Source organism: Mus caroli, chromosome 7 (assembly GCF_900094665.2).
Source record: "Mus caroli chromosome 7, CAROLI_EIJ_v1.1, whole genome shotgun sequence".
Taxonomy (NCBI): Eukaryota; Metazoa; Chordata; class Mammalia; order Rodentia; family Muridae; genus Mus; species Mus caroli.
In genome coordinates this window covers 70,477,223-70,502,806 of record NC_034576.1, presented here as the reverse complement: position 1 = coordinate 70,502,806, position 25,584 = coordinate 70,477,223, and the positions used below count along the sequence as shown (strand labels likewise).

Here is a 25,584-nt window from a genome sequence, read left to right as displayed (position 1 = left end):
GGCTGCCTTGAGGGTGATGTGGATTCATTGGGGGAGCCCCAGTTTAACTCCCAGTGGCTGGGATCTTGCCACACTTCTATGAACAGGAAGATTTGACTTCTCTGCCTCCTCCACCACAGGACCCTCCCTGTCCCTCCCAGAGCTGCACAGAGCCCCTGGGGGGCATGCTTTCCCTCACAAAGACATCTTCATAGCCTGGGAGAGGGCGGCTCAGCTGAAAGGACTTGCCCTGAAATCTTAACCACCTGAGTTTGATCCCTGGTGGAGGGAAAGAACTAAGTCTTTTGCCTCAGGCCATGGCAGAAGTGAACCTGATGGTGCTGCTGATGATAATGAAGATGGAGAAGGAGGAGGAGGAGGGGGAGGTGGAGGAGGAGGAGGAGGAGAGAGGAGAGAAAGGAGAAGAAGGAGGAGAAGGAGAAGAAGAAGAAGAAGAAGAAGAAGAAGAAGAACAACAACAACAACAACAACAACAACAACAATGAATAGATTTTTTTTTTTAAGAAATTGGTCTTTATTATTCATTGCAGTATCTACTTGAGGTCTTTTATTTTAAAAAAATATGTATGTATCCCATTTTAAACACACAAAGAGAGCCTAGTACAGTGTGAATGCTTATGTACACACCATGGAAGACACTGTCAGCAGTTACACTCTAATGACAGCATCATCAGACCATCTTTACACAGACTTGGTCTGGTCCAGTCACACAATGAGCCTTATTATTGTCTCTTTTTTAAAAAAACAGATGACAGAATTAGACTCAGAGAAGTGACTTGGCCACAGACACACAATGAGGGCAGCTGACAGTGGCTTCCCCGTGGAAAGTCTGATAGAGGGTACTCTCAGGGGTGGACAGAGTTTACGGAGAAGCCACAGTGGGTGTCTTAGCTCAGTTTCCATTGCTGTGATAAAACACAGACCAAAAGCAGCATGGGGCTGAAAGGGCTCATTTCATTTTACATCTTACAGTCCATCACCACATAAAGTCAGGCAGGAACTCAAGGCAGGAACCTAGAGCTAGAAACAGAAGCAGAGAAGGAGGAACGCTGAGCTGGCTTGCTCGGCTGACTTTTTTATATGACCCCGGACCACCTGCCCAGAGGAAGCACTGAGCCGGTGAGCTAAACCCTTAATCAAGAAAATGCCCCACAGACATGCCTACAGGAAAGAGACACCCGTGTCTTAACAGGTCCTCTGTGTGAGGCACGCTTCTCAAATTTGCTCTGAGTCACAGGCTTGATTGTCAGGGTCGAGACAAGCCCCGAGAAACGGGAAGGAGGTTCACCTCCACCAGGAATGTTATGAAACTGAAGGGATGGGCTCCTTCAACTGAAGGGATGGGGTGTTCTGTCAGTCACTCTAGATTTCATCCACTCAGTTATTGTTTATTGAGCAACTATTCATTTCTAGTTCTGGGAACACAAAGGTGAGTGAGCCAGCCTACCTCAGACTACCAGGGTTGTCCAGGAGGAGAGCTCCGCCTTTCCAGTCATTGCCTGGCAGGGGTCTTCGTTTCCTCCCCTGTAGAAATGGTTGCACTCTTTACCATTAGTGATTACTCCTGCAACCTGAATTTTACCCTCATTTTTAAAAAAATGGGTGAAATACCAGCCCTCCACAATAAGACTATTGTGAAGACCAAGCAAGATGGCCAAGACCCGCTTGCCTCTCCCCAGACCCCCAGTCAAGGCCACATTCCAAATCTCAAATAGGCCAAGGCATCAACTTATGGGAAGAGACACTGAGTCAACCCATGTGACCAAGACCAGTCTTGGTACAGCCGGTGCTTATCCCGGAGGATGCCTGGGTTACAGGCGCAACTTCTGTAAGAAAGCAAAGGTGCCCGGAGTGGGCTGGGCTTCCCATCCTCTGTTGGCTGAAGCCCTGCCGGGTGCCACAGAAATTGGCAACCACACGTGGACAAATGCTTGCCTGTCCCTCTACACTGCCTATTGCTCAAAAGGGTTCTTTCAGGAACCCATTAAGAAATGATTGATCCCCCATGCCTTGGTGCAAGTCTTCATCATGGACTGTTAGAGCCCAAGTGTTCCCAGTCCCAGAGATACCTTACCTGCTGGCAAGAGCTTTGCCCATGGCCTCCGTCACTCCACCTGAACTACATTAATTTGTTCTGTGCTGTTACGTGCATATTACAAAGCTTCATCATTTCATGTGGCAGGAAGTGTTTTCTATATTAATGAGCCCGAGTCAGAGGGGAAGAATCTCTGGTTAAGGTTCTGTTTTTCCAGAGCGCTAGGCTGTCGGCGTCTCATTACCCGGAGAAGCCTCCTGCCTCTCCCATGTTATTAAAAACCAACTCGTTCCCTTGTATTCGTGTGCGGCTAAGTACTCAGACCACATGCAAGAAATTAGACCAGGATTGAGACTGGAATTGGGGGGCGGGTTGGAGAAGGGGGGATGTCTGCCAGTTCCATTTGGCGAAAGCCAGGTGGAAAGACAGAGGCAGCCAGAAACCCTGGCAGGCCTGTGAAGTGTTCACACACCGTCGTGTGGAGTTGTTTAAAATCTCGTCCTTCAGAGTCACTTTCCCTATTCGGCTGCTATCAGAGGTTTGAGATATTTGTGGACATGAGTCTATGGTGCTGGCTGCTGGTATGTGGATCCTCCCTGAGAGATCACAGGGATTAGGGAATGCTGATGGATTGGGCCACACGTGACTCTCTGAATAGGGTCTTGGCTAGTCGACCTACAGTACAGATAAGAGGCTGACTCACGGGAGAGGGAAAAAAAATTTAAAGCAGTTTTTTCTCAACCTTCCTAATGCCTTGACCCTCTAATACAGTTCCTCAGGTTATGGTGACCCCAACCACAAAATTATTTTGTTGCTACTTCGTAACTGTGATTCTGCTACTGTTCTGAATCTCGGCATAAACACCTGATATGCAGGAGAGCTGATATGCAAACCCCGTGGGGTCAGAGTCCTTGGGTTGAGAACCTCTGCTTTTACAGCTCTGCCTGGTGTCAACTCCAGAGTTACTGGGGACGGTTTTGAAGCCCCCCCCCCCCGCCGTTCTGCTCTGACCGATGAGTTCATGGGATCCCCTGACTCAGGTTAGCAGAAGAGAAAGGGGAACACATCTTCCTAACTCACGGAGAAAAGTGGGAGCCTGAAAGGAACCCTGCAGAGAGCGGAGATAGGAAAATCTTCAAGGATGGAAGCATGAGGAACACACCTGTGACCCCAGCATTCAGGAGACAGAGGCAGGAGAATCATGAACTCAAGACCACCCTTGGCTACATAGTAAGACTTTAAAAAATGAACTAACTAAATAACCAAATAAATAGTAACAACAACAAAACAAGAGCTGAAGGGCCGTCTACCAGTGGCTGATGTGGCCACTGGTGAAAGCAGGCAGAAGAACGGATTCTAACTCCTTAGAATTAGAAGGGGGTGTCTGTGGAAAGGCGATAAATGTTAGAGCTGTAGCCGGTTTCCCAAAGGTCCCTGCTAGGGGGAGGGGTGTGAGGAGAAACAGGTGCAAAGATGCAATAGAGACAACGAGCAAGGTGTGAATTCAGTGTTGGGTCCTGTGGTAGGCAAACCAGACTGTCACTAATGCATCGCCCATATTATAAAGACACTTGCAGAGCAACATAGGGTGTCCTCAAACATGCAGCAATTCTCCTGCCTCAGCCTCCTAAGTGCTGAGATGACAGATATGTACTACCCACGGCTCGCTTTTTATTGTACATTTCAAAATACCTAGGAGAGAAGTTTTTGAGTGCACATATCACAAATGTGTGAGGTGACAGGTGCTAACTAGTTTGGTTGGATGAGCATAGGATGTAAATTCGTGTCAATACATCAAATTGTACCCCATAGATACACAGCACAATTACATATCAGCTAATTTTTAAATATTTATAATCTATTTATATGTGTGAGTGTGTGCTTGCTGCATGTGTGCATGTATGCCCGGAGAGCCAACGAGATTGTTGGATTCCTTTGGAACTGTGGTTACAGGTGGCTGTGAGCTGCTTGGTATAGGTGCTGGGATTTGAACTTGAGTCTCCCTGAAGAGCATGGATTGCTCTTAACCTCTGAGTCATCTCTCCAGCCCTTGGTTAAATTTGTTCTGTTTGAGTGTGCACATGTGAAGGCCAGAGGTTGATGTCAGGAGTCTGCCTCAATTGCTCCCCACTGTGGTTTCTGAGGCAGGGTCTGTCAAGTGATCTCGCTAATCCAGCTAGAATAAATAAACAGGAAGTCCCGGTATCTGCCAATATCCCCGCCCCAGAGCTGGAGTGACAGCTATACCACTGCTAAGCCTAAGCCTAAAATTTTAAAAAAAAAGATTTGTCTGTCTGTCAGTCTGTCTATCTATCTATCTATCTATCTATCTATCTATCTATCTATCTATCTATCTATCTGAGTGTTCTGTTTGCTTGTACGCCTGATGCCAGAAGAGGGTGCCAGATCTCATTACAGATGGTTGTGACCATGATGTAGTTGCTGGGAATTGAACTCAGGACCTCTGAAAGAGCAGCCAGTGCTCTTAACTGCTGAACCATCTCTACGGCCCCCATTTTTATTTTTTTATTTTTATTATTATTATTATTTACTTTTTTTTTTTTTTGGTTTTTCAAGACAGGGTTTCTCCGTGTAGTCCTGGCTGTCCTGGAACTCACTCTGTAGAGCAGGCTAGCCTCAAACTCAGAAATCTGCCTGCCTCTGCCTCCCAAGTGCTGGGATAAAGGTGTGTGCTACCACGCCCGGCCATTTTTTTTTAAAGCTGTGTGTATTAGAGATCAAATTAAGGCCCATATGTTTTTAAAGCAAACACTTTACTAGCTGGGCCATCTTCCCAGGCCCTTATTTTAAAAAGAAACACCCTCCATTTCTTTCTCCCACTCCTCCCTCTTCTTTCTAACAAATTCCTCCTGCTTCAGGGAGTTTTGACACACTTTGTTTAATTAGAGTTGTTTTTGTGAGCATGGGTGTGTGTGATTATTTTTGGCACAAGAACACTCTATTATGATCCCCCCCCTGCCCACCCACCCACACCAGCCATTGGTTCCTCATGGAGGGATGGGATCTTATGGTCCCCTCCATATCCATAATGGAATGTTAGCAGGCTCAGTCTTCTGCAGGTAGCAATAGCTGCTGAAAGTTTACACGTGTGAGGGTCTGCATGGTTTGAAAAGGCTTGGCCCAGAGAGTGGCATATTTGGAGGTGTGGCCTTGTTAGAGTAGGTGTTTCACTGTAGGCGTGGGCTTTAAGACCCTCATCTTAGCTGCTTGGAAGTCAGTCTTCCACTAGCAGCCTTCAGATGAAGATGTAGAACTCTCAGCTCCGCCTGTACCATTCCTACCTGGATGCTGCCATGTTCCTGCCTTGATGATGATGGACTGAACCTCTGAATCTATAAGCCAGTCCCAATTAAATGTTGTCTTTTATAAGATTGGTCATGGTATCTGTTCACAGCAGTAAAACCCTAACTAAGACAGGGTCATGTCTTGTCTAGAAGATATGATCAGGTGCCCTAAAGAGTATCTTAAAACAAATCACTTAAAAATCGCTCCAGCATCTCAGGCTGGAGAAATGGCTCAGGTGTTAAGAGCACTGACTGCTCTTTCAGAGGTTCTGAGTTCAGTTCCCTAGGACCACATGGTGGCTCCCATCCATCTGTAATGGGATCCGATGCCTTCTTCTGGTGTGTAGAAAACAGAGCACTCATATGCATAAAATACATGAATAAATAACTCTTTAAAAAAATCAGCATCTCCTACTTTTTAAAAATACACCGCTGAAATCTAACAGGACATCAGCACCGGGGAGGGCTCCAGCTGCCCCTGTAGCTGGGACACACATTCTGTGGCCACCTCATCTCCAGCCAGTATGGCTGTCACAGATCATTCTATGTGCCCCCTTGTTTTATGGAAGGAGAGGTCATTTTCTCTAAATTAGTCCTTTAACAAACATAGGAGTAAGTGAAAGAAAGCTGCTCACGTTAATGTGGCTCCCCGGTGCCTCCAGGAGGTACGTTCGCTTGCAGTCCCTTGACACAATACCCTTCTCCCTCAAGGCAGGTGCAGGGGGGACTTTTCTCTGGGTAATATGTTTCCTAAGGAGGGATCCAGGCCACCTGCGGCACCCAACTGTTGTTTGTTTTTGGAGAAATATTAATAATAAAGCTAATATTTATTGAGCACTTACTCCGTGCCTGGCAACTTTCCAAGCTTCTTCCATGAATTAACCTATGTAATTTTCACAGCGAATACAGTCAATGCTATTTTTCTAGATGAAAACAGCAGGAGCGCGACCCAGCGCCTCTGTAGGAAGTGACAGAGGCTAGGAGTCAAAGGAACTCTGAGGGTCCCAGCAGGGAGTATGGGTCCCAGCAGGGAGTGTGGGGCCCTGCAGGGAGTGTAGCTAACCAGGCAGCAGTCCTGCTTCTGTGTGGCTTTCCTGAAGCAGCTTTAGTAGGTTTATCCTGCGGAATGGGCTGGACCACAGTACAACAGAACCCCTCAACTCTCAATGGATGCAAACAGCACGCTTTTATATCTATCTGCCTTATGTCACGAGATGACTGAGAGTTAGCTAGGGTCATCTTGATGCTCCTGACAGAATTGCACCCTCATGACCATTGCTGTGGCAGAGAGGAGAAGAGGGCAGGTCTCACTGTTAATGTTGTTAGTGTTGTATCCTTTCCTGGGGAGGGCAGCTTAGCATGTCTGCCCAAAGTAAGCCTTGTGAGCTAACTGAACTTCAGAGGCTGGGGGGTCGCGTCAAACAACAGCAGAGTTGTCGAACCATATAGGAAAGGTGGTGGAGGGCTGACCTGCACGGGGGACATGGGTGCTCCTTGGGGATCCATGCATCTCTACTTAAGGACCACATTTCTGTGGGTTAGGAGGAGGGCCTGTCTCCTCACCTCTCTTTCCATAACCTATCAGATTCTGGCATTGAAAGAGCAATTTCTCCATCCATCTGCCAAGCCTTTGCCTAGGCTGTTTGGGCTGCCTGCATCTCTCTTTCTTCCCCACTGGCTGAGTCTCTCTTCCTTGCTCTACCTCCACACCCATCTAGTTCTTTTTCCCTCCTCACAGAATCCAGTTGGGGTGGAGGTGGCTCTCACTCCTCTGACTGGAGAAACCCTCCTGCTGTTCTTCACAGCCCCTGGGGCTACTTACCAGCTTCCATTACAGATTCTCCTTGAGGAGGGAAGCTCACTGGCAGAGCAGGAACTTGGAGACTGGGGGTGGCTGAGTGCAACCTGAGAACACAGAATATTCTCACAAGTTGTTCCGTGTGGTGGTGATGTGCTGTGTGTGTCTCTCCTAATAGACTGGAAACTTCATGGAGGCAAGTTCCAAGCCTAGCTCATTCACCTGAGATACATGTACACACACACACACACACACACATGCATGTACACATGCACACCCACAAACATGGTACCTGGCAGAATAGCAGGACACCTCACCATCTCCCCTAAGTCCAAATGAGTGAATGATAGAGACACAAAGAGAAGTTACTAAAGAACTGTAGTTTCCTGTGTGAGACCTCAGAGAAAAGATGTAGAGGGTTTTCCCAGGCTTAGCACATCCGGGATGGAGTCAAGATAGGAGAGTCCACAGAAGACACTAATGGGGCCTTAATCATCCCAGAGCCAGAGCCCCTGATCCTAGTAGTTTGTGTAATCTCTGAAGTCACTGACAGGGGGCTGAGGAAGGGCACAGGGGCGGTAAGAAGCTGAGGTATGGTCAAGTCACCACGGCAGGCCATTTAAACATTGCCACTGCAAACTCCATCCCAGAGAACTACCTAGGGTTCCAGATAAGAAGAGAGAGAGAGAGAGAGAGAGAGAGAGAGAGAGAGAGAGAGAGAGAGAGAGAGAGAGAGAGAGAGAGAGAGAGAGAGAGAGAGAGAGAGAGAGAGAGAGAGAGAGAAACTCCGTCTTAGCTCTTTTTTTTTCTGTTGCTGGGATAAACATTCAGCCTGAAGGTCAAAGGGCTTACTTCTGCTCACTGGTTGAGGGTATAGTCCTCTGTGGTGAGATAGTCCTGACTTCAGGAGCTTCACATTGCATCTGGAGTCTGGAATCAGAAGGGAGTCATGGATGATGGTGCTTAGGTCTTCCAGTTGCATGTGTGTGCACGTATTTTGTGTGCTTGCTTATGTGTGGGTCTACATGCACAGGTGTGGAGACCCAAGGTTGATGCCAGGGAATCGTCTTCTTATTCATTGAGGCAGGGCTCTCAGTCAAATCAACAGCTCCCAGATAAGGCTCCTCTGAGCATCCTTTGCATCCACCTTCTAAGGCTGGGATTACAGGCAGGCCAGGTATTTACAAAGCTTTCTAGGGATCCGGACTCAGATCTGCACACGTGTGTGGGAAGCACCTTCACCACTGAGCTATCTCCCTGACTCCACTCTCTCCTTTCTATACAGTCTGGGATGCATACCCAAGGAGTAGTCTACCACCGTGAGCGGGTCTTTCTACAGCTGATGTAATCAAGACAATCCCCTCGGGCATTCTCACCCGCTGGTCTTCCCTGAGCTTCTAAAGTCTGTCAAGTTGGTGATTAGCATTCGCACTCACAGACTTCAACTCTAGAGGGCCTGTGGGCTGCTCTCAGAGCTGATGAAGCAGACAGAAGTACCATTGCCAATGGGAGCCTCGAAAGCACCTGCACCTGCATGGCGGAGGAGCAAGGGATAGGACACGGCGGGCATAGCATTCACCCTGTCTCTTAGGAGAAATGAGCCTCTCTTCTGCTCACTGGAGCATCTGGCATGGTGAAAGCCCAGGTTCCAGTCTGAGGTCCCCAAAGTCCGTTTGGCATCTTTTGGACCTCAGAGGCAGTGGCCGAATGTGCTGTGGTAGACAGACTCCAGCTAGTCTTGCTCACACTTGATTTTATAGCCTCACCGTCTTTCTGTTTCGTTTTCATCTGTGGTTTGTCATTGCTTTTAACAGACCTTCAAACATCACTTGACCCCGTGCATTTTACAGTCCCAAGCTGGGGGCTAGGTACAAAATCAGGCTAAAAACATTCTCTGCTCAGAAGTTCTTGATAAAGCCACAAGGCCAGTATCTGGAGCGGGGTTACTGAAGGTTGAACAAGGAATTGTGTCACATGAGTGTGATGGTTAGTCTGGTCAACTTGATTAGACTGATACGCACCTATGAGATTTGTAGCTCTCACTCCTGGGTGTGTCTGCAAAGGGCTCAGAGACAAGCAGAGCCCGAGGGCTGTGACCTACTGGGTGGTTTCATCTGTGCATAGACTCAGAGTTTTAATAACTCATAAGGAAATGGTAGACTGCAGAAACTGGGCCTGCTGGAGGAAGTGGGGTGCTGGGGACATACCTTCTGAGAGTGGCTCTCTGTGTTTCTCTCTGCTTCCCGGATACTACAAAGAGATCCATTGTCTTCTACTGTTCCCTGCTTTGTGATGGGCCCCCAAACAACAGAGCCATCCAACTGTGAGTTAAAACTGGGTCCAGGAGCCAGAGAGAATCCTCCCTTCCTTAAGTCGTTTCTTTCCGTTATTTTATTGCAGCATCGAAACACTGAGCAACATGGTAAGTTTGGAAAAGCTTCGCAAAGCATCACCCTCTTTTGTGTGACCTCGAGGCTCTGAGAAAGTCCTACGGGAAAAGGCTTTTGTTTAACAGCCTCACCCAGGAAATTCCAGATTTATTTGACACTGGAACTTTTGGTAGCAACTTGCCTTTGTTAACATCCCAGGGAACTAGAATTGTGTGGCAGACACTGGGACAATGCTGTTGGGTTGCCAAACCAGTGCACTGGTGACTTGACCTGAGCAAGAGGGAGCTAGCTCATCACCCAGCCGTCACCCCCTGATTGGAGCCAGGCCGAAGCTTAGCCTCACTGGTTTTCCTGACGGAACCCGCACCAGTAGCCGGCTTGAGTCTCCAGTTTGCTTATGGCCTTGTGGACTCCTCAGCTTCCATAAATACATTATCCAATCCTTGCAATCAATTAATTATTCACATTCTACTGGTTCTGTTTTCTCTGGAGAATCCTGTCTAATTGGATTTTGGTAGGAAGGTCCACCGGGCCTTAAGGTTCAGGCTAACCAGTGAACAGACAGCCATGAAGATTGCCTCGTGTCCTGCTTGTTGCTCTCCGGCTTGGAGATGGAGCCTACATCAGTCAGGAGTGCTCTGACTTCAGAATACAGAAGTTACACAATCTGCCAAAATTAATATATTATAAATTTCGATGGGGAAAAAAAACAAATGGCAGAAACACCGATACAGTGATTACGCTTTGTTTTAGAGTTAATTTTTATACAAAAAAAATTGTCTTGAAGTCGTTTCTCTGGACTTTGCCCATAATCGTTGCATGTTGAGTTCTTACAGGGAATCAGCAGATGGCTCTTTAATGAACCAACAGTGCACGACCAAGAAGTGTGGAGGCTGGTGTTTATTTTCAGATCAAAGGGAGAAAAATTAAGCCCAGAGGTACTTGTTTTCCGGAAAAATCACACTCTTGTGTGTTAGGGTGACAGAAATCTTTTTGATTTCACAATTTTCTCCTACCCGCCCCATTTACTCCCACACTAATCTGAATCTATAAATAGTGTTTAAATATTGCTCTTCTGAGGCTGGGCGTGTTGCTCGGTGGTAGAGCGATTCACTTAGCTTGCAAGAGGCCCCGGGTTTGATTCCCGGATGAGCCAAAGTCAGTGATAAATATATAGTGCCTCTTGCCTATTTGCAACAAGGCGAACTAGCTACTTTTAATTAAAAGGTTTCCAAAAAGCCTCACTCCAAATAAAGGGTGCGGCCTTTCCATAAAGAATGGCTTGCTGTAATTTACACCCAAGAAAAAGATGTAGGCCAGGAAGAAGAAAGGGACCGCTTCGCTTTGACTGCAGAAAAAGCCAGGATTAAAACAATCTGATGGGTTTGTACCTTTCCTTTCACTTTTCTGGGCCCCTCAGAACTTTTAAAAAGAAAAAGAATAAAAGATGCCAGCCAACGCGATGAGGCCAAGCCTGCAGAATACTTGCTCTGGCATCTGCTCAGCTCTCTCTCCTAGCTTCCTGCTTGCCCACGGAACAGTTCTGGAAAACACCTGGTATTGAAATGCTATCGTGTGGACACTCCGCCATCTAGTGGCTTGAGAGAGAATTGCAAAAACAGTTTTCGGGGTTATTTGCCAAAACTGGCCTTCAGACCAAAGTTATTTATGCCAATAATTCTTAGGCTTTGCTTCACATTATAACGTCTCAGGGAGCTTGTAAAAGTCTGATGCCAAGGCTACACCCGCATACCAACTAAGTCGGAATTCCTGGGAATTGCAATGGGTCCTGCTTGTGAGCTGCGATCTTTGCAACCAAAGCAGTTGATTAAAACAAAGAAAGTGTCAGGCAGTCTCGTATGTTTCTGTGAGATACTGTGCGTGCTGATTTCTTCTCCCTTCTCTCTCCCCCAACTTTTATTTTCAGACAAGATCTCATGTGTCCTGGGCTGTTCCTGAGTTCCTGATAGTCTTGACTCCACCAGACCCTCCCCTACCGCCCACTCATTGCTAGAATTATAGGTGTGCGCCACCATGCATGGTTTTGACTCCCTCCCTCCCTCCCTCCCTCCCTTCCTCTTTTTCTTTTTATTTCATCTTTAAAAATGGGACCAATATACACAATACTAGATTGTTGGCAAGCACAAACTTGAAGTTTGACTCCTTGGAGTGTCAAACATGTGCTTTAGCTAAACATATCTGCCACGGGGACCTTTGATGACTGGTTCCCATGAAACACTGGATCATTGTATAGGTCCCATGAGAATCGCTGTGTGTTATGGTTTAAATGTAAAATGTGGACCCCTGTCCCACCCTCCTTGTATGACTCAGTCCTCAGACAGTGGTGCAACTTAGGTTGGCTCTGGAACATTTACAGCCAGAGGTCTAGTTGGCATAGGACCAAGTGCCATCTGGGCAGAGCTACATCTGGGCAGAGCTATGGAGGTATAGCACACAGCTTCTTACCCTGCAGGGCTGTAAGGAACTCATGCTTCAGGTTTCCACCACTCCAGTCTGGTGTCTAGAACTGATGGGTGGCTGCCTGATGCGTGTACCCCTTAAAGTATGAATTGAAATACATCTCCCCTCCCCTCTGTTTCTTTAGCTGGGTATCTTAACATAGTAGTGAGAAAGCTAACTGCACACAATGAATCACTTAGTCCTGACCTGACTGCACAATGAATTCTATTTAGATGAATTTTATTAGGAGTCTATAACATTATCTTTCACTTGCTTTTTAAAAAGATTTATTTTTTAAATTTAAGATTTAAATTACATCTAGGTGTGTCTGCACATGAGAGATCAAGTACCCACAGAGGCAGGAATCATCAGATTTTCCTGAGCTGGGGCTGTGGGCAGTTTGAGCTGTCCGATGTGGGGGCAGGGAAACTAGGCATTCTCTAGATTCTCTTGACTCTTGGGTCATCACTCTAGCCCTTTGATTTTGAATTTTTTGAAATGTATCTTTTTATTACATTTACTTACTTTGTATGTATGTGCATGTGTGTGTGTGTGTGTAACATGTGCATGCACACACATATACTGTGGTAGGTATGTAGAAGTCAGAACAAATGAGAAAGTCATTTCTCTCATTCACAACCTGGGTTCTGGGGATTGAATTCAGGCCATCCTACTTGGTGGCAGGCCCCTTTAACACCAAACCATTTCTCTGGCCCACTTTTGGAAATTAATGTTACAGGCATCCCATAAAGCAACAGTAGTTCTAACTTTTTCCCAACAGGTGTGTGGACACTGTGGACACACGTCCCTTGAAGTCTGGCCTCCACCAGTACATTGCCTGGGTTAAATTCCACACATGTCTGGCCCTGAAGGCAGTATTGTGAGCTTTCTTCAGCTAAAGCAACCCCCCCCCAATCTCTTCTGTAGCTTCCTAGGTACTGGGCTCATCGAGCAATTGAAATCTTTCAAAACGATCGGTAAGGAGTGTGAATGTGTTTGTTGGTGTACCTTGTCTTTCCCTAGCAGGCAGATCAAAACATCTTTCCACAGGATAGTAAAAACTTGCCTTCTACTTGCTGAAGGCTTGATAATTAAGTCTCTGAAATGGACAGTAAAAGAGTCAACAAATGACAGACTTTGTAATTATGTTCATAACTATGCATGTCCCACAGAACACTAGGTTTAAGAGTTGGGTGGTTAAAGCAATATGTATATGTACGTGTATGTATATATGTGCACATACATACATACATATATAACATGCATGAATTATATATTATGTTTTTTATATGTTATATGTTACACACTACATGTTATATATACATACATACACACATATATACATGTAGGCATATACATAAGACAAGGTTTCACATTGTGGTCCAGGCTGGCCTAGAACTCACTATGTAGCTCAGGTTTGCAACTGATGAATTAAAAATGGCACCCACTAGTGGAGTGGGATGGTGTCATCAAACTCATAACACTCTGTCTTAGTCTCCTGAGTGATAGAATCACAGGCAGGAGCCACCCCACGTTGGTTAAAGCCCAATGGAATCCTGAGCTATGAAAAAGAGTAGGGGCAGGGCGGTGACAACTTAAGGCAGGGCGAGGGAGGAGTTGTCTAATGAATAAAGCTCTGGTGTGCGGATACAAAGTGTCTTCCATAGTCAAATCCTTTCTCCAATGTCAACTTTTCTTAAAGTCCTAGGTTTCTTTGACCCAAGGAAACCTCAGGGTCTGCAGCTAGAGTTTCCCAGATAACCAGCTCTAAATTTGCTCCAGAGTCTTGTTTTAGGGAAGTGTTCCTTGCTACATTTTAACCTGTTTATTAGCAGTGCTCGGCTCGGCAGCTCAGTCTGTATATTACCCAGCACTACCCAGCTTCACTAGGGTATGCCATTTTAAACTCATTCATTGCAAAGAGCTAATAGTCCATCCGTTAATAGTGTGCAAAGGCTATTTTATGTTTTAATTGTTATCGGCAAATTTATATTTCTTCCTTATGAATTCTAGCTTTTCTGCATTGCGCTCCACAATCCCCACTCCCCCTATCTTGAGCTTATGTCAATTTTTGCCTAATTCTGTTCTGTTTTTTTTATGTTTTAGATCAGGGCTGAGCCACTCGAGATTTTACTTGTGGTTGATGTTATTTTTCAAGTCAACGACCAATTACAGTAATAGCAATGATTAAACACCGTCTCTCTGACCTGCACTGAAATGCCATCTTTCCTGTGCTTTACCTCGGAATGGACCAGGCTTGGTTGCACACGGCTTTGAGCCCAGCACGCTGAAGACAGAAACAGGTGGAACTCTGTGAGTCTAAGGCCAGCCTAGTCTACAAAGAGAGTTCCAGAACAGCCAGGACTACATAATGAAACCCTGTGTCAAAACACAACCAACAAACAGCACGGGTCTTGAATGGCTTTTATACTTCTTGGCCTCCTAATCTACAAACTTGCTGTGTCAATCCCATGTAGCCTTTCACGTTATTCTATCAGCTTGGTCCAGAGTTTTAGCATCTGGCGCAACTGTTCTACATCAGTGTTTTACAGAGATAAAATGCTGCTCGTGAAATGGAAATATTTAGAATTGCTTCTACATAAATGTTAAATGCTTTTATAGGACCCAAGGAAAACCCTGTTGACGTTCTGATTAAAATTAAGGTTCTCATCCCTTTGGAAATCGCTGACACTCGTGGTTATTAATCCCTCTGATCCAAGGGCCTTTCGCACTTCCCCGTTAGTCCAAATGTGGCTTTTATAACCTGTAACAAAATGTCATGAATTTCTCGAAGAACCTTCTCTAACTTTTGATACTTTAACAGCTGATTTTACAATGTAATAAAATAAAAATTCCCCCAAAGAACTGCGCCCAAGCATCCCGTGTTCCTTGACTGCTGGGTGTCATTATCATCCTTACATCTGTTACTATCTTTACTTGACCTTATTAAATAAAGTCATAGAAAAGACAAATCTTTTCAAAACTGCACACTGGTGAAACTTACCACCAATATTGTCGATATTGTGAAAATTTTGTTTCTCCCATAAATGGGTCTATCACTGCACTGTAGTAAAAATTCTAGGCGACTATGTATATAAATTCACAAGTCGATTGTAAAACATGTGAAAGAAAATACAAAACACCAAAAGTGGCCACACAGATCCTGACAGGATTTTCCACTAAGGGGTACAGAGATTTGTAAAGATGCTCTATGACTGAGAGAGTACAGAGTCTAGACAAGCAAATCTAGACACGTGTCCAGCAGAGCCAAGCGCTGTTCACGTCTGACAAAGTGACATAATGACATTCTAGCTTCACTTGCTGCTGGGATAAAACTCGGTGGATAAGAACACTTGCTTTTCTTGTAGAGGACCCAGGGTCGGTTCCCTGTACCCACATGGAGGTTCATAAACACCTGTAACTCCAGTTTTAGGGGGTCCAATGTCCTCTTCTAGCCTCTATGGGCCCTACACTCATGTGGTATAGCATACACACACACACATACACACACACACACACACACACACAAGATCTTTTTGCCTGTCAAAACTCAGTTAGTTGGCTCTCTGCTCCTTCCTGTTCCAGAGACAGCTGCATCTTCTTGTGCAGTGCCAGCCTCATCTCTTAGACAAGATGGTGAAGGTCGGTGTGAATGGATTCGGCCGTATTGGGTGCCTGGTTACCAGGGCTATCTTCTGCTCTGCACTTGGCAAAGTGGAGATTGTTGACATCAACAATCCCTTCATTGACCTCAACTACATGGTCTACATGTTCCAGTATGACTCCACCCATGGCAAATTCAACAGCACAGTCAAGGCTGAGAATGGGAAGCTTGTCATCAACGGGAAACCCATCACCATCTCCCAGGAGTGAGACCCCACTAACATCAAATGGGGTGATGCTGGTGCTGAGTACATCGTGGAGTCTACTGGCATCTTCACCACCATGGAGAAGACCTGGGCCCACTTGAAGGGTGGGGACAAAAGGGTCATCATCTCTGCCCCTTCTGCAGATGTGCCCATGTTTGTGATGGGTGTGAACCATGAGAAATATGACAACTCACTCAAGATTTCAGCAATGCATCCTGCACCACCAACTGCTTAGCTCATCTGGCCAAGGTCATCCATGACAACTTTGGCATTGTGGAAGGGCTCATGACCATGGTTCATGCCATCACTGCCACTCAGAAGACTGTGGATGGCCCCTCTGGGAAGCTGTGGCGTGATGGCCATGGGGCTGCCCAGAACATCATCCCTGCATCCACTGGTGCTGCGAAGGCTGTGGGTAAGGTCATCCTAGAGCTGAACAGGAAGCTCACTGGCATGGCCTTCCATGTTCCTAACGCCAATGTATCCATTGTGGATTTGACATGCTGCCTGGAGAATACTGCCAAGTATGGTAACATCTAAAAGGTAGTGAAGCAGGCATCAGAGGGTCTATTAAAGGGCATCCTGGGCTACACCGAGGATAAGGTTATCTCCTGTGACTTTAACAGTGACACCCATTCCTCCACCTTTGATGCTGGAGCTGGCATTGCTCTCAATGACAACTTTGTAAAGCTCATTTCCTGGTATGACAATGAACACAGTTACAGCAACAGGGTCCTGGACCTTATGGCCTATATGGCCTTTAAGGAGTAAGAGACCCTGGACCACCCACCCCAGCAAGGACACTGAGAACAAGAGAGAGGCCCTCGATTGCTGAGGAGTCCGTGTCCCAACTTGACCCCCAATACTGAGCATCTCCCTCATAATTTCCATCCCAGAGCCCCATAATAACATGAGGGGCCTAGGAAGCCCTCCCTACTCTCTTGAATACCATCAATAAAGTTTGCTGCACCCCCCCCCCAACAAAAACCCAAAACCTCAATTAGTTGGTTCTACACTTGGAGATGCAATATATGAATGGTTATATATCGCCGTATTTTTTAAAGATTTATTTTTTCTTTATGTTTATGAGTATGACTATTTTGGCCGTGTGTGTGTGTGTGTGTGTGTGTGTGAGAGAGAGAGAGAGAGAGAGAGAGAGAGAGAGAGAGAGAGAGAGAGAGAGAAAGAAAGAGAGAGAGAGAGATTCCTGATTCTGTTGGAGGCCAGAAGAGGGCATTGAATCCCCTGGAATTGGAGTTACAAACAGCTGTAAGCCACCATGTATTTGTGCTGGGTGGTGTTCTAGAAGAGAAGCCGGTGCCCTTAACCACTGATCCCTCTGTCTAACCTTGTGTAAAACATCATATTAATGGAGGGAGCCAACAAATTATCTCAACAGTTCAAGAAAATTATCCAGCAAATCCATCATCTTTTCATAAAAGAAAGAAACCACACACACAGACATGCACACACACACACACACACACACACACAGAGAGAGAGAGAGAGAGAGAAAGGACATAGAAACTCAACAAACTAGCAATAAGAAGCAATTATCTTTAATTCAACAAAGGACACATAAAAATCCAAAAGTTACATGAAACTTAAGAAAGACCTAGTGCTGAGGATGCAAGAAGCTGGAAGATTCCCCAAAGATCAGAGAGAAAAGAATGTCTCCATTTCTACTCACTTTTGTTCTGAAGTCTGTAGCCAGCAGGACCAGCAGGCAAGAAAGTGAAATTGCACAGACGTGGTGTTGACAGAGAAGATCTGAAGGAATGTATCCCAGAGCGAGACACTGGAGTAATTGTTTCAATGGCTTCACAGGATGCAAGATCAATGAACAAAAATCCAGTTGTATTTCTACATACTAATGCTAATGGATCTGAAAATGAAATTAAGGAAACAATTGTCTGGATGTTGACATCACAGAGATCGACACTTAGGAGCAAATTAAACGAAAGAAGGGCAAGATTTGCATCATGAAAACTTTAATATTCTGACAGCTGCACTTTTAAAGGCGTAAAGAGAGATGGCGTTGAAAGCAACCTCTCCTTGTGGACTGGAACAGCTCTTATCGTTAAGATGCAATAGTCTCCAAATTGGTCAGTATCTTTTTTCAGAAGTTAAAATTCTGGAAATCCGTGTGGCATCTTATGTTTCGAAACAGAGCAGTCAGAAGGATTTTGAGGAAAACTAAAGTGGGGAGATTTTGTTCCCCATCTCAAAGCTTGTGATAACACGTTAGCAACGACTTGGTCGTTCTGATGCAGTGTGTGTCAGCGAACAGAATTCAGAGGCAGGAAAAACACATCTATAGTTGATCAGGATTTTTGTTTGGGTTGGTTGGTTTGGTTTTTTTGCACAAGATTGACCAGGTGAGGATGGTGGGAAGGAAGCATCTTTTCCTATATAATGCTGGGACCCACATGCAAGAAACAAGATTAGAGCCCTACTGTGCTAGTTACGTCAGTCGTTGGTATGACAAAACGCCAGAGCAAAACCAGCATAACAGAGAGAGTTTATTCTGGCTCACGGTTATCATCAGCCAGGAAAGTGTGACATCTGGAGCAGAGAAATGTGGGTGCCAGGCCCCTTGCTTCCTCCTTGTAATCGAGTCTAAGGCCCCAGGTTGCAGTGCCCCCAAATTCTGTATCTTTCTATTGCAGTCAAATCTCTCTGTAAATACCCGTGTGGTTCTCCCAGGTCACCCATGTGCAGTCAAGTTGACAGCTTTAACCTCACACTTATCTTACATTATACCATAAATGAACTGCAAGTGGATCATAAAGCTAAAAATAAAACCCTTAAAAAATAAAACCTACAAGTCATGGCCATGGTTCCTTTGATATGATGCTACAGACATAAATAAGCAAAGACTAAGATAGACATGTTGGATTTCATTAAAATGAAAACCTAGCTCATGACTTGAGAGGTCGTGGGCCCTCGGAGGGAACCTCACATTGTCTTGCTAAATGGACACGCTGTCAAACTGCCTCCTGAGTATCGATCGATCGATGCTCATAGCCGTAGATTAGGGCTGCGCTCAGCCTTTGCCAGAGAAGATTTCCGCCAGAGATGGAACGCAGACTCACAACTGTCACTGTACTGAGAGTGAGTGTTGAGTGCTAGATTCTAAACGGGACATCAAAGTGAAAGTGTTAACTTTCACAAGGCTTGGGGAACATGGCGGAGGAGTGGACAGGAGATGCAGAGACGTGTGTGAGATACTAACTTCTGCACGTCCATGAGATCGTTGTACTCAGGAACTCACAAGGGGCTGTTGCTACCTACACCAGGTTAGATAACAAGATCCATCAACACTCCCACAGGCAGTGCTAACGGACTCAGTGGGTTACAAGGAATAAAAAAGAGAACATGGCCTTTTATCCCACTTTAACCCCAGCACTCAGGAGGCAGAGGCAGGCAGATCTCTGAGTTCAAAGCCAACCTACTATACAGAGCAAGTGACAGTACAGCTCCACAAAGAAACCCTGTTCCTTATCTTCACCCCCCCCCAAAAAAAACCATGAAGGTGGGTGGGGCACATGTTGGGGTGAGTATGACTAAAGAATAAATAAAACCATTCTAAGAATAGATTGGAATATATTCGAGTCTTTTATGCTTCAACGAATACTATCAACAAAGTAAAACAAGAACCCACAGAGCGGGAGAGAACAGGTCTGACCCTGGAAGTGATAAGGAACTTGGGTCTAGAATGTACAAACCCTACAATTCAGCAGGAAAAACAAACTGCCCAACTAAAAACAACACAAAGAATCTCAATAGATATTTCCTCAAAGAAGAAATGAAATGGTGAAATGGCCAATAAGCACCCCCCAAAGACATCAAATATCACAAATTAGAAAACTGTAAATGAGCCGGGCGGTGGTGGCGCACGCCTTTAATCCCAGCACTTGGGAGGCAGAGGCAGGCAAATTTCTGAGTTCGAGGCCAGCCTGGTCTACAAAGTGAGTTCCAGGACAGCCAGGGCTACACAGAGAAACCTTGTCTTGAAAAAAAAAAAAGAAAAAAGAAAACTGTAGATGAACACAACAAAAATGGCACCTTATGTCTTCTAGGATGGCTACACCTTCTAAAAGTCTTTTACAAGTGTTGGCAACAGGAGAGGTTGGAACATTCACGTCTTGCTAATGGGATTATCAAATGTGGTAGCCATCTTGGAGAGCAGGGTGGCCACTCTTTTGTTGCTATTTGGGAGCGGGGTTGTTTGTTTGTGGTTGTTTTTGTTTTTGTTTTTGTTTGAGACAGGGTTTCTCTGTGTGGCCCGACTCACTCTGTAGACCTGGCTGGTCTCAAACTCAGAGATCTGCCTGCCTCTGTCTTCAAGTGCTGGGATTAAAGGTGTGGGTCACCACCACCTGGCCTGGCCATATCTTTGAAAGTTAGAGTTGACATAGAATATGGAGGCTCCACTCTCGGATACAAATCCACAAGCAATCAAAGCATACATTCCACAAAAGCATAGTCAGGACTGCTCATAGCACCATCATTTATAATGGGAAAAGGACAGAACAAACTGAGATGCCCACCAACTGATGAATTGGTAATCAAAACATATTCATCTCTAAAAGAGGGATGAAGTTTGACACATAGAGAAGTTTTGAAAACATTTTATTTGTGAAGGGATAGAAATAGGACACCAAAGATGGTGTGTTGTGTGGTATGATTTATAGAAGTGCCCAGAATAAGCAAATCCACAATGATTAAAAATTAGATTCGTGGTTGACAGGGATGGAGGATCGAAAGAAATGAATGTTGGCAGTTAAAAGGTATGATTTTCTCTCTGAAGTGAATGATATGTTCTGGGTTAGTGATTCATACAGGACTCTTGTGAATATACCAAAAGAAACTGTGAACGATGCCTCCATTTCAAACCGATAATATTGAGAAAGGAACAGCAAGCTCTAGAGTGCTGGGCAGGCACCTCAGTCATTAAAGCTCCTGCCACAGAAACACAGGACTTAACTCCAAACACCAAGCACCCACATAATGAGCCAGGTATGGTTGTGTCTGTACTTCTGGGAGGCAGAGGCAGGGAGATCTAGTGAGCTCGTTTAGCCAAAAGGCTGAGTTCCAGGTTCAATGGGAAACCTTGCCTTGAAAGAAGACATCCAACATTAACTTCTGGCCTGTGTACCAGCACATACATGTACACATACCCTTAAGAACATGCACACACACACACACACACACACACACACACACATACATTGCTGCCTGTGATAAAATACTTGGAAGCCACATCACCAGAGAGATATAGCCATAGGAACAAGAGAGGAATTGCATCCAGAGCATAAAGGCAGACCAATGAGCAAGAAGAGACAGAAGCATCATCTACAGCAGGAGCTGCAGAGATGGCTCAGCGACCCGAGCTGGGTTCCTACCATCATTATTGGCTCATGCCACACGAAAGTCTAACTCTGAACTCCTCTCCCCGAGTGGTGAAAACAATAAACATATAGCCCCACGTATGTGTATGGGGGAACAATAGGAGAACCATATGGACATTCCATGAAAAGGATGCACAGTCAATAGATACATATATAAAAAAAATTCCATCTCATTAGTAGCCAGGAAAATGTAAACTCCTGACCCTAGTTCTATTGCCACTCTCTAAACCCATCCCTAGTCTCTAACTGCTAACTGCCCACTGCAGTGACTGTGAGAATAGATACCAGGAACCTCTGTGGCATTGCTGATCCCTGCACCTGAGATGGGAGTCACAGCTCTGACTTTTAGCCACACAGCTTGCCTGTGTTTCGTTTTTAATGTCTTTTTTTCCCACTGAGCCTTGACGCTTGTGGACTTTACCTGCTCTTCTGTGGGAGATGACAGGTCGTTTATTTGGGTTTATTTGGGTTGCTATGCTGTATCCCATGGTCTGTCTGGGTCACCGCTTGCTTGTTTGTTATTTCTGTTGTCTGGATCATTCCCAGCTTGTGGCTATGACAACGCTCTGTGCTGACTGAGAGGAGTCTGCTACGTGTGAATGTGTGCTTCATGGCTCTGTTCTGTAGGCTAAGCCCCTCTGCGGTTTAGGAGGAAACACGCTGGAGGCTTTGTGAGGCTGGCTGTCTTGTTTCTTCTTGGTGGAGCATGAGTGTGAGCTCTCTGACAATGTGGGCAGTGGACACACTTAGGATCTGAGAGCTTCCACACGTCAAGGACAGACTTCTTAGGAAACTCAAAACTCACTTGGGACCAAAGCAGGCAATATATTTTCCTCACTGTCCACAAGCTACTAAAGCTACTTTACAAAGGCAGGCAAGCTGCGGCTGCTCCGGGGAGAAGCTGGTCCCAGGGGCATTGACCCCGTCTTAGTCACAGTTGAGCACTCCTACTAGGCTCTTCTGCCTTTCGGGATATCCTCCTTCCAGGATATCCTTGGTTCATAGGAGACATGCAGTACTTCTTTGTGTCTTTGCCCTTTCCTCAGAGCTGTTGGTGATAGCTTTAAGAAAAAAAATATCCCTATCTATGTGTACTGAGATTTCATAGTCCAAAGGAAAGCTGAAATCTCCCTTTTTCTGTGTACTCCCTCTTCTGTGAGGGGACTCTAAGCAATGATGGGCATTGTTAAAATGGCTCAAGAAGATCAGTTCTTCTTTCTCTTCCTTCTGCCTTTCCCCCTCTAACTTTCTTCCTTTATTTATTTACAGTGCTGGGGTCAAACCTAAAGCCTTGTATATACTAGCTAACTAGTAGTCCACCACATAGCTACATCCCTAGCCCTGAAATTTTCCTTCCTTCCTTCCTTCCTTCCTTCCTTCCTTCCTTCCTTCCTTCCTTCCTTCCTTCCTTCCTTCCTTCCTTCCTTCCTTCCTCCCTCCCTCCCTCCCTCCCTCCCTCCCTCCCTCCCTTCTCTCTCTCTCTCTCTCTTTCTTTCTTTCTTTCTTCTGCTTCCTTCCTTCCTTTACCTTATGCTGACAATATCTTTTTTATTGTTTTTAGCTATGTATTTGCAGGGGCCATGTGTACTAGAGTGCAGATTCCTGTAGAAGCCAGTTGGGTTCCCAAGTCCACTTTCTCCCTCAGGGTGTCCAGGTGCCCCTGCGTACCATGCAGGAAAGGATGAAGTGGGGAGGAGAAAGCCTTCCCCAAGGATTTCAGTACTGCAGCTCCTTTAGATGAAACAGCTCTCTTGGGGGAATTTTAGTGAAACAGCTAGTGCACTTTATTTGGGATGAATGAGGGCTATCTAAACCTTGGAGGGTGGGAAGGGGTTTAAGGGTGAATGTACATTGTCTGGGGCTCAAGGTTCTGAGAATGCCTCATTTGTGTGGAGAGGCATTCCAGGTGCTTGCTGGACAGGTTCTTATCAGGAGAAAGGAAGTTGAGCCTGTAACAAGGACTTGGGTAGAGGATGTGGGGGTCGGGCTCTCCAGATAAGGTCAGGAAGAGATGAGGAAGCCCCACTGAGAAAGGGAGCCCTCCAGGTTGTGAGGAGCTCAGAGGACCTGTCCAGACAAAGACCTTAAGAGCAGGGTTTTCCAACAAGACAGAGGTGTTGGGTCTCCTGGAGCTGAGGCCACAAGCGATTGTAAACCTCTTCACATGGGTGCTGGGAACTGAACTCGGGCCCTCTGCAGGAGCGAGTACATGCTCATAGCCACTGAGTCCACCTCACCAGTGACCCCCTTTTAATTCTCTGTAGCTCTGGGATTGAACCCATTGCATTTGCATGTGATAGGCAAGACATGACATGGAGTTGCATCCACAGAAAGAATATGTCTTAACTCCTAAATCCTGTTATACAAGACCCAAGATAGTTGCCCTGTTATAAATCTTGGAAAAAGTCAGAACTAAAAGCCCCACAGCAGTGTTATTTCTACTCTGAAGGACAGTGCTTTGCAGGAGTGTCTCCCAGTGTCTTCATGCGCAAGGGCCCCTCTCTGTTATCTCCCAATGTCTTCATGAACAGGGGCCCCTCTCTGCTATCTCCATTTGACATCTAAGACATTACATAACATATTTTATTAGAACTTAAGTGTTTTTAAAGCAGGTGACTATAAATGTGGCATATGGGCTGACTGTCATTACACTGTCATGTAAGACAATTCGCTGTTCTAAATTTGCTGTCTTCCAGAATTCACACTAGCCCTTTGGAAACTAATTAAGCATGTTTTATTACACAGCCATGTCTCTATTATGCCTCCGGTGGGTGAGCATTTACTAAGAACATATAGTATTTTTAACTCCAAATGGCCCCAAATCTTTGCAGACATCTTGACTGGTCATCGTCTCCATTTTTTCCCCATAATGTCCACTGACCACTTACATGTTCAGCCCTGCCCCACCTTGCTCCCATCATGGCCCCAAGATGCTGCCTGATGCATGCTGCTGGCTGGGAAGTCACCCCGGACTATCTTGGTATCTAATGTCCAAACATCTGGATCAATGGATCCCTAAGCTACGCACATGAATTTTCTTTGCCCTTCTAGAAAACTCCCCTTGTACTTGAACAACTGGACCTTTTGCCTAGGTCTTCACAGCTCAGTATTCACTCATTCTCAGGCCTGAGACGGGAGAGGATAAAGTAGGACAAGCTTGTCCAGTGTGCTGCCTAGCTTGCTGCCTCACTTCTTGCTCCCTATGAAACTGTGATGAAATAGACATCTAGTTCTCTTTCTATACCATGGTATGCTGAGTTCAGACAAAGCCTAAGAAATAGCTTTGGTAGAATATCAATGGACACAACTCGGGAGAGTTTTTAAAAAAAAAAAAGAGTCAGAGAGGACTGTGATTGGCCATCCACTGGAGGTCCACCCTAAAACTGCAGCCCAGAGCCACACCTAATTTTCAGGGCAGCTCAGTTATCTGGAAACAGGCTCCAGGTTCTGCCCTCAATTTAAACCCAAAGCCCAGAAACACCACATACAGCTTCCCTAGTTCTTTACTAGGTCATCAGAGCCCTCCTCCTGTTCCTGGGAGTATTGTTGGAGGTAAGGCCAGCAGGTGTGGAAGCGAGCCTAGGTAGCAGAAGCCAGGAACAGAGGCTCTTTCAGGGCACTAAGGAAAATGTTCCCTTGTGCCATCTTCTCCATGTGTGTGCATGTGTGTGTGTGTGTCTATGATAAGACACCGTGTTCAAGGTAACTTAGAGAAAGCAGAGTTTATTGGGACTTACCGTTTCAAAGGGTTAGTTACAGTCTATGACCATCAGAGAAAGGAACGAAGCAGCAGGCAGGCAGGCGTGGCACTGAAGCACTATCCAAGAGTTTATATTGCTATTTGCTTTTGTTTTGAGGCAGGGTCTCTCTATGCAGTCCTGGTCTTCCTGGAGCTCACTATGTAGACTCTGATGGCCTCAAACTCACAGAGATCCTTCTGCCTCTGCTTCTTGAGTTCTGGGATTAAAGATGTGAGACATGATGCCTGGCTGGGAGCTTACATCTTGGCCAATAAGTAAAAGACAGAGAGAGCTAACTGGGAGTGGGTGGGCTTTTGGAAGCTTGCCAGTGACAGACAACATCCTCCAATAAGGCCAAACTTCTTAATCCTTCCCAAACAGTTCCACCAACTTGGGACCAAATATTCAAAAAATGAATAATCTATAGGGACTGTTCTCAGTCAAACTCCTCCTCCTCCTCCTCTTCCTCCTCCTCTTCTTCTCCTCCTTCTCTTCCTCCTCCTCCTCCTCTTCTTCTTCTTCTCCTCCTCCTCTTCCTCCTCCTCCTCCTCCTCCTCCTCCTCCTCTTCTTCT

At 45.6% G+C, this 25,584-nt stretch overlaps 2 long non-coding RNA genes and 1 pseudogene across 2 annotated transcripts in view; 2 read left to right on the top strand and 1 right to left on the bottom strand.

Annotated features, from left to right (window-relative positions):
• Nucleotides 1-14,853, top strand: part of LOC110298447 — an 18,491-nt gene extending 3,638 nt beyond the window's left edge. Inside the window, exons 2-3 of the long non-coding RNA XR_002378372.1 lie at nucleotides 12,770-12,965; nucleotides 14,095-14,853. This is a non-coding gene — a long non-coding RNA (uncharacterized LOC110298447). The remainder of the gene's footprint in view (nucleotides 1-12,769; nucleotides 12,966-14,094) is intronic.
• LOC110298446 overlaps nucleotides 579-25,584 on the bottom strand; it is a 26,871-nt gene continuing 1,865 nt past the window's right edge. Inside the window, exons 2-5 of the long non-coding RNA XR_002378371.2 lie at nucleotides 17,548-17,742; nucleotides 7,163-7,245; nucleotides 1,448-1,524; nucleotides 579-1,020 (exon numbers count right to left, since the gene is read on the bottom strand). This is a non-coding gene — a long non-coding RNA (uncharacterized LOC110298446). The remainder of the gene's footprint in view (nucleotides 1,021-1,447; nucleotides 1,525-7,162; nucleotides 7,246-17,547; nucleotides 17,743-25,584) is intronic.
• On the top strand, nucleotides 15,619-16,822 carry LOC110298445 (annotated as a pseudogene).